The following is a 13,648-nucleotide window of genomic DNA, read 5'->3' as shown; positions in this document are numbered from 1 at the left end:
TGTTTACATGTGAAACGGACTGAGCTCAGTCTATGGCACTTCTTATCCCACTCTTTTTATTTCCAATATGGTGCTCAGTTCAAAGAAAGCCCTAAAAAAATTACTGCAAGATAAATGAACTTTATTAAAGATTATAATATATAAAAGCTACTATAAATGTTCTTTGGATAAGGTAGAGTAGAAATACTAAACATACATGCTGAAACAGACACATGGATGGATAAGACCCATTGCTACCATGTGTGCCCATATGATGACACTCACAGCTCAGCACACTTTGCACCTCCTTAAATACTTACAATGATTCCCTAGCACAGAAATGGCAGGTATCATCATGCCTTTTTTAAAGAAACATTACAACTTTTTATTTTGAAATAATTGGACCTTCACATGCAATTGTAAAGAACAGACAGATCTCAATTGTTTCCTCCAATGGTAACATTTTACAAAACTATGGTATACTATCACAGCCAGGATACTGACATCAGTCCAGATACAGAAATTTCCACGGCCACCAGGATCCCTGGTGCCTTTTAGAGCCCACATCCACCTTGCTCCGGCCCCTCTCCTGTCCCTGACTCTTGGCAAATCGGAACCTGTTCTCTATTTCTACAATGTTGTAATTTCAAGAGTATTACATTATATAAATGAAACTACAGAAGTCATAGAAGACTGCTGTCCATTTCAAGCTGGCTGTAATGAGATCCTCTTTGCTCTTCCTGTTCCACCGCCTTCATGGAAGGGAGACGCAGAAGTCACCTGGTGGCCAATTATCATCAGTGGGGCTTCCAATCCTTGCCAGTTTTGCTGGGCTGGCCTAGTATTGCCAGCAGGACTCTCGTTCAGTCTAGGAGAGGAATGAGCCTACCCGGGCCACCTTCTGTTGCTAGGCTGAAGGTCAAGAAACACCAGGCCCACGCCCCCTTCTTATGTTGGGTAGGGGTTTGTAAGACACTTTCCTGCTGCTGTTCCACCAGTTCTGGGTTCCTGACCAGATCGTCCTCCTTCTACCTTTCACAGTTCTCCAGATTGTCTGTTGTGTCATTTCCAGGTTTTATAGTTGTAAGTGGCAGGCAGAGAGAAGTCTATGTATGCTACTCGGTTTAATTGGAAGTTTCATTTTGCATTTTTATGGATGGGAATACAGGTTAATGGAGAGACTAAGTAACTTATTAACTTGAGTTAATAAGACTAAGTAACTTATTAAAATGAGAGAAAAAAGTCAGTCTCAGAGCTATAAGTAAAACTTGGGTCAGGCCAGGCGTGGTGGCTCACGCCTATAATCCCAGCGCTTTGGGAGGCCAAGACGGGCAAATCACCTGAGGTCAGGAGTTCGAGACCAGCTGGCCAACATGGTGAAACCCCGTCTCTACTAAAAATACAAAATTAGCCGGGCATGGTGGCCCATGCCTGTAATCCCAGCTACTCGGGAAGCGGAGACAGGAGAAATGCTTGAACCCGGGAGGCGGAGGCTGCAGTGAACTGAGATTGCACCACTACACTCCAGCCTGGGCAACAAGAGCGAAACTCTGTCTCAAAACAAACAAACCCAAAAAACAAACTTGTGTCTTCTCAATCCTAGACCAGTTATCTTGTTACTACATTTTCATTGCTTACATCTCATTGCATTGAAATAACATTACATTTTTTTATAGAAACAAAGTTAGTGAGCTTAGTTATGCTTGATGATTAAAGTGACACATAAAAGAATACATAATTAAATTAAAAGGCACATTAAGAGGGTGCTATAGAATATAGGAAATAGAAGTGCTAGCACAAGAGATTTTAAATAAATCAAAAAATCATTTTTATAACTATTATTTGAATTCCATAAATATATTATCAGTATATATCGATTTAGAAAACCACTGCTATTAAAAGTTATTTTAATGGTCAATTATTTGTTTCACCCTAAATTAAGGCCATTATTCCACAAAAGACTTCATAGCAAATCATAACTTTAAAAGTTTCCTTCTTGGCTGAGTGCAGTGGCTCATGCCTGCAATCCCAGCACCCTGGAAGGCCAAGGCGGGTGGATCACCTGAAGTCAGGAGTTCAAGACCACCCTGGCCAACATGGTGAAACCTGTCTCTACTATAAAATACAAAGAATTAGTCAGGCATTGTGGTGGATGCCTGTAATTCCAGCTACTCGGGAGGTTAAGGCAGGAGACTCTCTTGAACCGGGAGGTGGAGGTTGCAGTGAGCCGAGATGGTGCCATTGTACTCCAGCCTGGGCAACAAGAGTGAAACTTTGTCTCAAAAAAAAAAAATTATATATATATGTTATATATATAATTATGTATATAATGTAATTATGTATATAATTATATATATGAAAGTTCCCTTCTCAGTAGAAATATAATTTTGAGTCCACTGTTATTGCAGAGTTAATTAAAACATGATTGATACACAGAGCGAGTGAACGGCTTCATTTTAATGATTGAAGATCATGAACAAGAAAAAATCCTACCCTGTTTACAAAGGGCTTCTCAGGCAGGGAAAAACCTCTAATTACACCAAAACTGCTCTAATCTATGGAGCCCGTGTATGGCCATGTGTCCCACAGGTGGCCACACTACCTGAAGGAAGTCCAGGCTTGCTAGTCTCTGAGCCTTCAACCAGCTGGGAAGAGTTTCCCATGTTTGGAATCCATTTTCACAGTGCCTCTTTTGTTCACAGAACGTCAAAGCACTGTGAGTGCTCCAAACAGAATCAAACTCCAATGAATAACAAGTAATTTTGGAATGTTTTACATGACGGTAAGTCAATAAATTCACTCAGCTTTAACATCTCAATGGAAGGAGCACAGAAGCAGCCTTGTTACAGAGATAATTAATAAGCATTATCTACTGCAGGGTCTTAGTTATGATCTTAGCAGCTAAGGCTTGCTCCAACTACAGTAAATCAGATCAGGGCTTTAAAAAGACTCCATATATGGCAATTATACATGACCACCTTTCTTGAAATACGCCTCTTCCAAGCCTGGCTAATGAACAACCCAAACACCGAAGTCCAAATACAAAAATTTGTTTTCCTCCAATAAGCTATATTAATCTGGACATACTAAAACAATACACAGTGATAAGAAAAATTTATGACATGTGGCCGTGTGCAGTGGCTCACGCCTGTAATCCCAGAACTTTGGGAGGCTGGGGTGGGTGGATCACCTGAGGTGAGGAGTTCGAGACCAGCCTGGCCAACATGGTGAAACCCTGTTTCTACTAAAAATACAAAAAGTAGCTGGGCGTGGTGATGCATGTCTATAATCCCAGCTACTCAGAAGGCTAAGGAAGGAGAATCGCTTAAACCCAGGAGGTGGAGGCTGCAGTGAGCTGAGATCGCGCCACTGCACTCCAGTCTGGGTGACAGAACAAGACTCCGTCTCAAAAAAAAAAAAAAGTTTATGATATGCAACACATCAGGCTTAGAGAGGAACACACAATATTTTCTGTGCTAAACAGAAGCAATTAAGTGTGTTTTCACAGGTGCTTCTAAATTTAACTCTTAGGAAAGAACTTCTTATCAATAATCACAATAAGTCCATCAAAGCTGTCAACTTATTTTGAAAATCCTTCATTTAAGATGCCCCCCTTTTCCTTTGAAGAAATACAATATAATTTAGAAATAAGGCACATGCCTTCTGCTTTTGTATATTATCAAACTGCCTAAAAAGAGCCAAACACTTTCAAAGGCATGTTTGCAGAAGAAATAAAGATAAGAAAGCCATAATGATAGCTTAATGGGTAAGGGATAAGAGTCACACTCGATTCTGCCAAAAGCAGACCTGTAGAGGTTCAGACACGCATCCAAGAATCAGCTCTGTCTGCCCACATATCAAACCGTCAGTGCATGCAACTGGCAAGAAAGCCCAGGGAGCTGCCACGGAGCCTGTCACTATCACTCATGAGGAAAGACAGACAAGTTCACCAGATAGCTAAAACTGCAGAGGACCTCCTCTTCAAACCAAAGTTAAACATTCTTCCCTTAAGAGAACTTATACTCTAAGGCCCAACACATTCTGCCAACAATTCACTTGCTGAAATAAATTTCTCTGACTAACTATGCCACGGAGAATTTAGGTTTTTGGCAACATAGTATTGCCTTTTGCTATGGCAAATGATGGCACACTGTTTTACAAATGGCCTTTCTCAAGATGAAAGAAACTACTTAGTTAATGGATACCTACCACACACTGTGACTGCTAATAGCTATCCTAAGTCAGTCACGTTGCATAAGATAGACAAGACATTGAAAAGTTGGCTGGGTGCGGTGGCTCACATCTCTAATCCTAACACTTTGAGAGGCTGAGGTGGGAGGTTCACTTGAGCCTAGCAGTTCAAGACCAGCCTGGGTAACTTAGTGGGACCTTGTTTATTTAAAAAAATTTTTTTTAATTAAAAAAAAAAAAAGAAAAAAGAAGAAAAAGTTAGGAGGTGTGATAGAACATTTCATTGCCTTCCACAAAAAATATCAAAATCCATCTAAGAATATCAAACATTAAATGTTTCCTTTGCTTTTCAAATGAAGGTCCCATTCTTTCGAAAATGTAAAAAAAAAAAAAAAAACTTATTACAAAAATTAAAGGTATTTGAACTATTTTGTATTGAGAAATTTTAATAACTGGAGTTTTGAGTAAGTTTTCTATTTCCTTAGACCCATTTAAAGATATACCAACCTATTATGATTTCATATAATATTTCACTGTTTGTCATCTTGAGAGAGGTACATGGCTCACACAAGATCAAGAAAAGTCAAATTAATTTGGTATCTTTATAAAATCCCTTGAGACTTCTAGAGATGCTGTGAAATGTCACAAAAACAGAGCGGGGAATCATTCTCATACATATGTTGTCTTTGTGATTCATTATTTAGATCTAACCTACTTTCTAAAAGGATCTGAGGAGGCTGGAGATTTTCTCAGTATGGTGCGGAGCAAAAAGGGGATTTGATAAAAAGCTTTTTGGTAGTGATGTTAAGAGTCATAAAATTTCTTTTTCCTGAAACTCTGTGCTTGAGAAAATAAATAAGGAGAAGAGAAGTTACACAATTTCTAAAGATAATAATGACAAAGATCTCTTACACCAGGAAACAAAAACAAGAAAACGGGCTTTGGGTATAGACAAATACACTTTTTATATATAAAAATGGAATAGGTATATAAACAAAAGTCAGCCCTGGCAAGTGAAAAAGCAAATACGTCTCCCTCGGCAGATCATTTCCTTTAAGACAAGAATAAGCATGGAGGCTCTCCAGGAACATCAAAGGGTTAGGAAAGAGAGAGAAGGGGAGAAAGGCTCCATGATAGAGGAGCAGAAAACACACACACACACACACACACACACACACGAAAAAGGATATGGAGCCTAAGACTGAGTGACGTGAGATCGTAACAGATTTTGGCATGTTACAAACACTTAGGTAGATGAGATGCTGTATATTTGCAAGTAACGCTGGAAAATGTGATTCAATTATCTTTGCAGCTTAACCCTTTTGGCCAAAAAACCCACTCATTTCAGACCACCACCAAACACTAATATGGTAGAGAAAGAGTTCAATTTCTAAAATTTAAATTGTAATATGTACTTATTGAATAATTCAACAATGATTAAAAGACTCAGGACAGGTAATTTAAAAATGCTACTCTTCATTTAAAAATTTGGTGCCTCTGTCTAAATTAAATCAAATCTGAATATATTAACTCAAAATACTTCTTCCACTATCCCATTAACATTATAATCTCAATATAGAATTCAGACACATGAAATGACCATTGAACTTCTTTAGGAATTAGGAAAATAAACCCAACAATATCACAACTAATTACTCCCACTTGCAAAAGCTTTATTCTTAAACAATGGGCAACCCTAAGTAAAACAGTGAATTGCACTACGGTTTTGCCTTTGCTTTTAGGATTTCTATCGCTATTGCCACACAGTACCCACAACTCCTTAAAGTACAGCTTCTAAAGTGTGTGGTGTAAATCAGGGGTCCCCAACCTCAGGGTCACGGATTGGTACCGGTCCGTGGTCTGTCAGGAACCAGGCTGCACAGCAGGAGGTAAGTGGCAGACAACAGAGCATTACTGCCCGAGCTCTGCCTCCTGTCAGATCAGCTGCGGCATCAGATTCTCATAGGAGCTCCAGCCCTACTGTGAACTGCGTATGTGAGGGATCTAGATTGTGGTTCCTTACGAGAATCTAACGCCTGATGATCTGTCATTGTCTTCCATCACCCCTGGATCTGACCGCTGTTTAGATGCAGGAAAACAAGCTTAGGGCTCCCACTGATTCTACATGATGGTGTGTTGCATAATTATTTCATTATATATTACAATACTAACAGAAATAAAGTGCACAATAAATGTAATGTGTCTGAATCATCCTGAAACAATTCCCCAATCCCCATCCACTGAAAAACAGTCTTCCATAAAACTGGTCCCTGGTGCCAAAAAGGTGGGGGAATGTTGGTGTAAATGATTACGGTTCTGCCAAATGTTGGACATGTCCAACCCCTGCACTGGCAGTCTAGTTGCTCTAGTATCCCACACAAATATCATTTTTATGTATGATAAGGGAAAGACAAAGGCAGGGGGAAGCATGACTCTTGACCTCCATGGAGTTGAATTCCCATTTCCTAGGCTTCCAAAAATCTACAGTTAGGGATCTGGGAAATGGGTCAGACGGGGTGTAAAATAGGGGGGAAACTTCTTTTCTCTCCTTTCCCTCACTTCTACGCTCCTACACATTTTTCTACCAATTTACTAATCAATATCCACAGCAGGGTTGTAAGCACAAATATGGACTATAAGAGACCTCAGAGTGTGGTGGGATCAGTGATGAACCTGCCTTACCTACAACTCTGGCTGACTGTAGTACTTGCAGGAATCCAAGTGCTGTGTGGCCACACATGTCATTTTGTCACAAGAAAAATCAGCAATCTAGGTATGGATGTATAAAATATGGTAATTTTAAAACGTTGGTAGCAAATGCTTAGTCTGTGCTTTCCTTTTATTAAAAAGAAAAAGCTGGCCGGGTGTGGTGGCTCACGCTTGTAATCCCAGCACTTTGGGAGGCCGAGGCGGGTGGATCACTTGAGGTCAGGAGTTTAAGACCAGCCTGGCCAACACAGTAAAACCCCATCTCTACTAAAAATACAAAAAAAGTAGTTAGGCACGGTGGCATGTGCCTGTAATCCCAGCTACCGTGGAGGCTGAGGCAGAAGAATCACTTGAGCCTGGGAGGCAGACGTCACAGTGAGCTGAGACTGCACCAGCACACTCCAGCCTGGGCAACAGAGCAAAATTCCACCTCAAAACAAAAACAAAAACAAAAACACCAACCAAACAAAAAAAAAAAAAAACAAAGGCCGGGTGTGGTGGCTCATGCCTATAATCCCAGCACTTTGAGAAGCTGAGGCGGGTGGATCACCTAAGGTCAGGAGTTCAAGATGAGTCTGGCCAACACAGTGAAACTCCGTTTCTACTAAAAATACAAAAATTAGCCAGGCGTGGTGGCGTGTGCCTGTAATCCCAGCTCAGGAGGCTGAGGAAGGAGAATCACTTGAACCTGGGTGGCAGAGGTTGCAGTGAGCTGAGATTGCGCCACTGTACTCCAGCCTGGGTGACAAGAGTAAAACTCCATCTCAGGAAAAAAAAAAAAAGAAAGAAAAGAAAAGAAAAGCAAAAGCTGAGCATGCCTGGAAGCAGTGACTTTGTAAGTGACTCAGACCTGCCTGGATCCTCCAGGGCACTGAACCCGAAGGGCCCAGTCTCCAGGTTTATTCTGCACACTCCAGAGGAGCTTCCCTCTTCTTAAGACTAGTGGTTACTCTGTTTCAATTTTTACATACACAGATAACTTCAGTGTGTAAACAGAAGGTGAAAACCTACATATTACAGTTAACATATTTCTGTCACTTAGGTACAAAAAATGATTCCCTTTGTGAGTTCTCAAAATAAATAACATTCAAAGTATTGAATACTTAATATAATTATCTAAAAGAGATAAATGATACAGGCATGGTTAACTTTACCAATCTTTACAATTAAGATAACACCACAATAAAAAAAAAGATGAAAAGTGCTTTTATCTAACAACACTACCTGAGGGGGAAAAAGTCAGTAATTAATGAATCATAATGAAAAGAATCTTCTTTGGAAATTCTGAAATTTCAATGGATTTACAAAGATACCAAGAAGGCACCCGGTAAATGCTCTAGCAGAATACTAAGCAGCACCTACAATGAGCCAGAAAGTAATACATGTATTTTTAAAACATGTGAACTAACAGTGTCACTGAGTCAGACTCAGCCACTGAGTCTTAAGTCCCTCTGTGTTTCTGTGGTGTTTTTACCTCTTCAGTCTACAAATGTGGCAACAGCACGGCTCTTTCCTTATCTTGGTCCAGAAGGCCAGACTAATGCAGTTGCCACAGACCCTTTCTCCTTCACTGATTACAGAATCATACCAACCACAGCACTGCCGCAGCTGATGGTGGAAGACTGCCTTTCTTCAAGCTAAGAAAGAAGAACTGCACTGAATTCAAAGATATCAAAGAATGAACCACGGAAATTTTCTTGTTGTTTATGAATTCCTCTTTCAGTCTGGAGGGAGAACTCACATTTTTGGACTGGACAAATTATAAACTTATCTTGTAAGGAAATTTCTTGCACTGTGCTTTAAAAGTCTGAAGATTTGCTCCAAATGCCAACAGCCACCTACCATCTCTACTGTTTTGAATCTTACCCTTGAACTGAGAAAGGACAAGCAGAGAGACAAAAAAAGCACACACTACAGTATTTCTTTTACTAAAACTTTCCATTTGGCAGCAGCATTTTCAACACTATGGAAATGAACCTTCCTACTTTTTCTAGTGATCTAATTTTACTTAAAAACACTATATATCAAGAGATTGATGCCCGATATAAAGGAAAAGTGATAAGTGAAGCAGAAACAAAGAGGTACTTCTCTCTGGCTTTTGGAGGTAAGTTCTTAAAAATATTAAATAGCAATAATTGTTGACATTTTAAATTATACTTACGAGATAATTGTCTTTTTTGTTTAAGCAGGCTAAAGAGCAACATACTAGACTAGTAGCTATATGACATTAACACCTTTTTAAGAAAATTTCAGATTAGATATTACTCACATAGGATCACTTTGAAAGTGTTTCATACAAACCACAAACTTGTAATTGTTTAAACCTGTCAAGGTAAAATAAAATTCGGGAAATATCTGTGTTCTTTTGAAAAACTGAAAAGGGCTTTGTCTATTTTCCCAAAACTGCTTTTGGTTTTACAGAAAACATTAAAAAATACAAAAAGTGGCATTAAGTGGGAGATACATGCCTTAGGGTGGAGGAAACATGAAAAAGTTGTCCTTATAAATGATTAGCTTCCAGTAAAGAGATGCCATATCTAACATGCACATAAAGTAAAATTATCATTGTTTTTGGTTAAAACTACCATTACACACTGGTCTATGGTGAGAATAAGGTCTGAGAAGAGAAAATCAAGACTATATACTCTTTCCAAACAATGGATGAGTACTGCCGCTGAAAATGACCAACAAAAAATATGTACATACCCTTACTGTCTCTCTGGTAGATGAGATTGTCACTATTACTAGCCCAGTCATTCAAATTTACAACCAATTACTCTCAAATCACAGACCTTAAATCATTAATTTTTATCATTAATCTACAGGGGGTTGTTTTAAGAATAAACGTGCATAGCTTTGGGCTTAATGTAGTAGCACATTTCATTAAGAATCCTGACCCAGCTGGGTGCAGTGGCTAGTGTGATCCGAGCACTTTGGGAGGCTGAGGTGGAATGATCGCTTGAGGCCAGGAGTTGGAGACCAGGTTGGTCAACACAGCAAGACCCTATCACGACAAAAAATTTGTAGAGACCCTATCTCTATTTAAAAGAAAAATATTTAGCTGGTGTGGTAGCTCACACCTATAGTCCTAGCTACTCAGGGCACGGGCTGAGGAAGGAGGATCGTTTGAACACTACAGCCTAGGCAACAGAGTGAGACCCTGTCTCAGAAAAAAAAAAAAAAAAAAAGAATCTTGACCCTTACCAAGAAGGTAGAGTTTTGACACAGAAAGTTCTAACGTCCTTTAGTAACTTCAGCTTATAATTTTCTAAGAAAATACAATAGAGCCTAAGAACTAAAAAAAATTAATAAAATTCTTTAAAAGTGCACAGTAGTTTTAATCTATATGATATAGCAGCTGGTAAAGTGCTTGGCAAATGACATATTCAATAAATGTCACTGAATTAAGGTATGTATCTAAGTTAAATAATTACCTTGGTTAAAAACCAGGTAAAACGCTATATATATATATATATATATATATATATATATATTTTTTTTTTTTTTTTTGAGATGGAGTATATATATGCAATTTTTTTTTTGAGATGGAGTCTCGCTCTGTTGCTCAGGCTGGAGTACAATGGTGCGATCTTGGCTAACTGCAACCTCCGCCTCCCAGGTTCAAGTGATTCTCCTGCCTCAGCCTCCTGAGTAGCTGGAATTGCAGGCGTGTGCCACCATGCCCGGCTAATTTTTGTGTTTTTAGTAGCAATGGGGTTTTACCTTGTTGGTTAGGCTGGTCTCAAACTCCTGACCTTGTGATCTGCCTGGCTCAGCCTCCCAAAGTGCTAGGATTATAGGTATGAGCCACTGTGCCTGGCCTAAAATGCAATATTGAAATAGTTTTTGCCAAAGAAAATCATTAAATGCCAGAACCAATTTTATAGAGCTTGATGGTACTGCAAACCTATATTATTAATACTTTCAATTAGCCAGGTTATACTGTAGACTGTCTAGCTGTAAGAAAGAGAACAATCAGTTCTGTTTGCTTTTACAAGTCATGCGCCACAAATGCTGCTTTGGTCAGTGACAGACTGCATACATAACAGTGGTTTCTTAAGATTATAATACCACATTTTCACTGTACGTTTTCTCTTAAGATGTTTTTAGATGTACGAATTCTTACCAATGTGCTACAACTGCCTCTCACATTCAGTACAATAACATGCTATACAGGTTTGTAGCCTCAAAGCAATACCATATATTCTAGGTGTGTAGGCTATGTCATTTATGTTTGTGTAAGTACAGTCTATGATGTTCATACAACAAAACTGCCTAATGACATCTCTTAGGACATATTCCCGTTGTTTAGCGACTCATGACTGTACTTTGTTATTGATTCACATGCCAGGTTTAGATTCTTAAAAAATTCCTTAGAACACACTTTACAGAATATTCTTGGGGCATTTTGTAATTAAGTGATAGGTAAGCATATAGATATTTAAAAAAGATTCCCCATTACTACTTTATTCCTAAGAGGTGTCCACAGTGAAAATCAAAACACCTCTGATACTGGTCTTGAGGAAAAACATGTTCTAAGAGAAGTATTACTCAGTGAGGTGTGCTGCTTGTAGCAGGTATGTATTGGGTTGGTGTAAAATATTTGTGGTTCTTGACATTACTTTAATTGCAAAAACCACAATTACTTTTGGACCAACCTAATAGGGAGGTACGTTGCTTGTAGCAGGTATGTATAATAGGCTCACCACCTTGCTGAGGGAATAGTGAATCACAGAAGCGTGATTTCCTCATCACAGAAGAGCGGACTTTGGAGACAAGTTTCCCTTGAAGATTAGACCAGAAGTGTACGAACCCTGTAGCTGCCTTTTCAGAGGCTGGTCTCCACATGGAGAACTAACAGTCCTAGTACCATTTACTGAATAGAACATTCCTCTCAGCATTTTCTTTAGAAGTGATGAGAGAGATTTTTAGTCTATTGGCCCAATTATTTTATTTATGAGCCCTTTCAAATCTATTTATTCCTAAGTAATCTTTGTTAAACTATGTTTTCCTAGGAAACTGTCTTTCATCCAAGTTTTAAACGTATAGGCAAAAGTTCTTCACAGTGGCTTGTTTTTAAAAATGCGTGTTCTCTTTTAGTTGGAACATATTTATATTTTTATTTCTAATACTGCATATTGTACCTCCCCTTGTTTTTTTAATGATTGTTGCTCAATCATGTTATAGTGGAATTTTTTGTTTTGTTGATCTGCTCTATTCTATTGAAATTTCTACTTTTTTTTTTTTTTTTTTTTTGAGACAGAGTCTTGCTCTGTCGCCCGGGCTGGAGTGCAGTGGCCAGATCTCAGCTCACTGCAAGCTCCGCCTCCTGGGTTTACGCCATTCTCCTGCCTCAGCCTCCCAAGTAGCTGGGACTACAGACACCCGCCACTTCGCCCGGCTAGCTTTTTGTATTTTTTAGTAGAGACGGGGTTTCACCATGTTAGCCAGGATGGTCTCGATCTCCTGACCTCGTGATCCACCCGTCTCGGCCTCCCAAAGTGCTGGGATTACAGGCTTGAGCCACCGTGCCCGGCGAAATTTCTACTTTTTGCAATTAATTTCTACTCCTTATTTTCCTTCAACTTTACTCAGATTTCCCTATTTTCCTCCCTAAATTCTTTGGATGAATGGCCTATATTTGGCAATTTTTATAAACCTCTAATATATACTCGAAAAAAACTCAAATTCTCTAATTGCTAGAAGTAGGATTTTTTTTTTCTTTTTTCTTCTCAGACATACTTTATCATCAGTTAATGTCAGTAGCAGAACTGGACAAAATTTTCATTACTGAGAGTAGCAGGGTTTTTTTTTTTTTTTTTTTTGAGACGGAGTCTCACTCTGTTGCCCAGGCTGGAGTGCAGTAGTGTGATCTTGGCTCACTGCAACCTCTGCCTCCCGGGTTTAAGCAATTCTCTGCCTCAGCCTCCTGAGTAGCTGGGATTACAGGTGCCCGCAACCACGTCTGGCTTTTTTTTTTTTTGTAGTTTTAGTAGAGACAGGTTTTCACCATCTTGGCCAGGCTGGTCTTGAACTCCTGACCTCGTGATCCACCTTCCTCGGACTCCCAAAGTACTGGGATTATAGGCGTGAGCCACTGTATCTAGCCAGTAGGGTTTTTTATATGTCCATCGTATCAGGTTTGTTAACTGTATTGTTCAACTATCCAATAACTTTATTGTCTGTGGCCAGATGTGGTGGCTCACACCTGTAATCCTAGCACTTTGGGAGGCCAAGGTGGGAGGATCATTTGTGGCCAGGAGGTTGAGACCAGCCTGGCCAATAAAGCAAGACCTCATCTCTTAAAAAAAAAGTTGTCTGCTTTATCTGTCAATTACTAAAGTGGCTTATTAAAATCTGTCACTATAATTATGGATTTTTAACATTCAATTTGCAATTCTGACATACACTAAGTATATATCATTCAAAATTATTTTATCTTCTAGGTCACTTATGCCTTTCATCATTATGTGGTAAACTTTTACCCCTAATGATGCTTTTTGCTTTACAGTTTACCATGTATGACTCACACAGACATCAGCCTTTTTTGCTTGATAGCTGCCTGATAAAATCTCATTCTATTGCTTACTTTCAACCTTTCCAGGATCTTAAGGGTTTTTAAAGTTTCTTGAAAACAGCATACAGGGCCAAGTGTGGTGGCTCACATCTGTAATCCAGCACTTTGGGAGGCCAAGACAGGAGGACTACTTGAGCCCAGGAGTTTGAGACCAGCCTGGACAATATAGAGACCTTGTCTCTACAAAAAATA

General features: G+C 39.2%; 1 protein-coding gene and 1 non-coding gene across 3 annotated transcripts in view; both read right to left on the bottom strand.

The window, feature by feature from the left end:
* The window catches only part of DCP1A (decapping mRNA 1A), a 58,963-nt gene that overhangs the window by 32,145 nt on the left and 13,170 nt on the right, over nt 1-13,648 (bottom strand). The window lies entirely within an intron of this gene.
* Nucleotides 12,607-12,675, bottom strand: LOC111524379. Its single transcript, XR_002725770.1, has one exon. It is a non-coding gene; the product is annotated as a small nucleolar RNA SNORD38 (small nucleolar RNA).

Source organism: Piliocolobus tephrosceles, chromosome 2, assembly GCF_002776525.5.
Source record: "Piliocolobus tephrosceles isolate RC106 chromosome 2, ASM277652v3, whole genome shotgun sequence".
NCBI classification, from domain to species: Eukaryota; Metazoa; Chordata; class Mammalia; order Primates; family Cercopithecidae; genus Piliocolobus; species Piliocolobus tephrosceles.
Note: the sequence above shows the minus strand (reverse complement) of the source record. Positions and strands in the feature narration are given on the sequence as shown.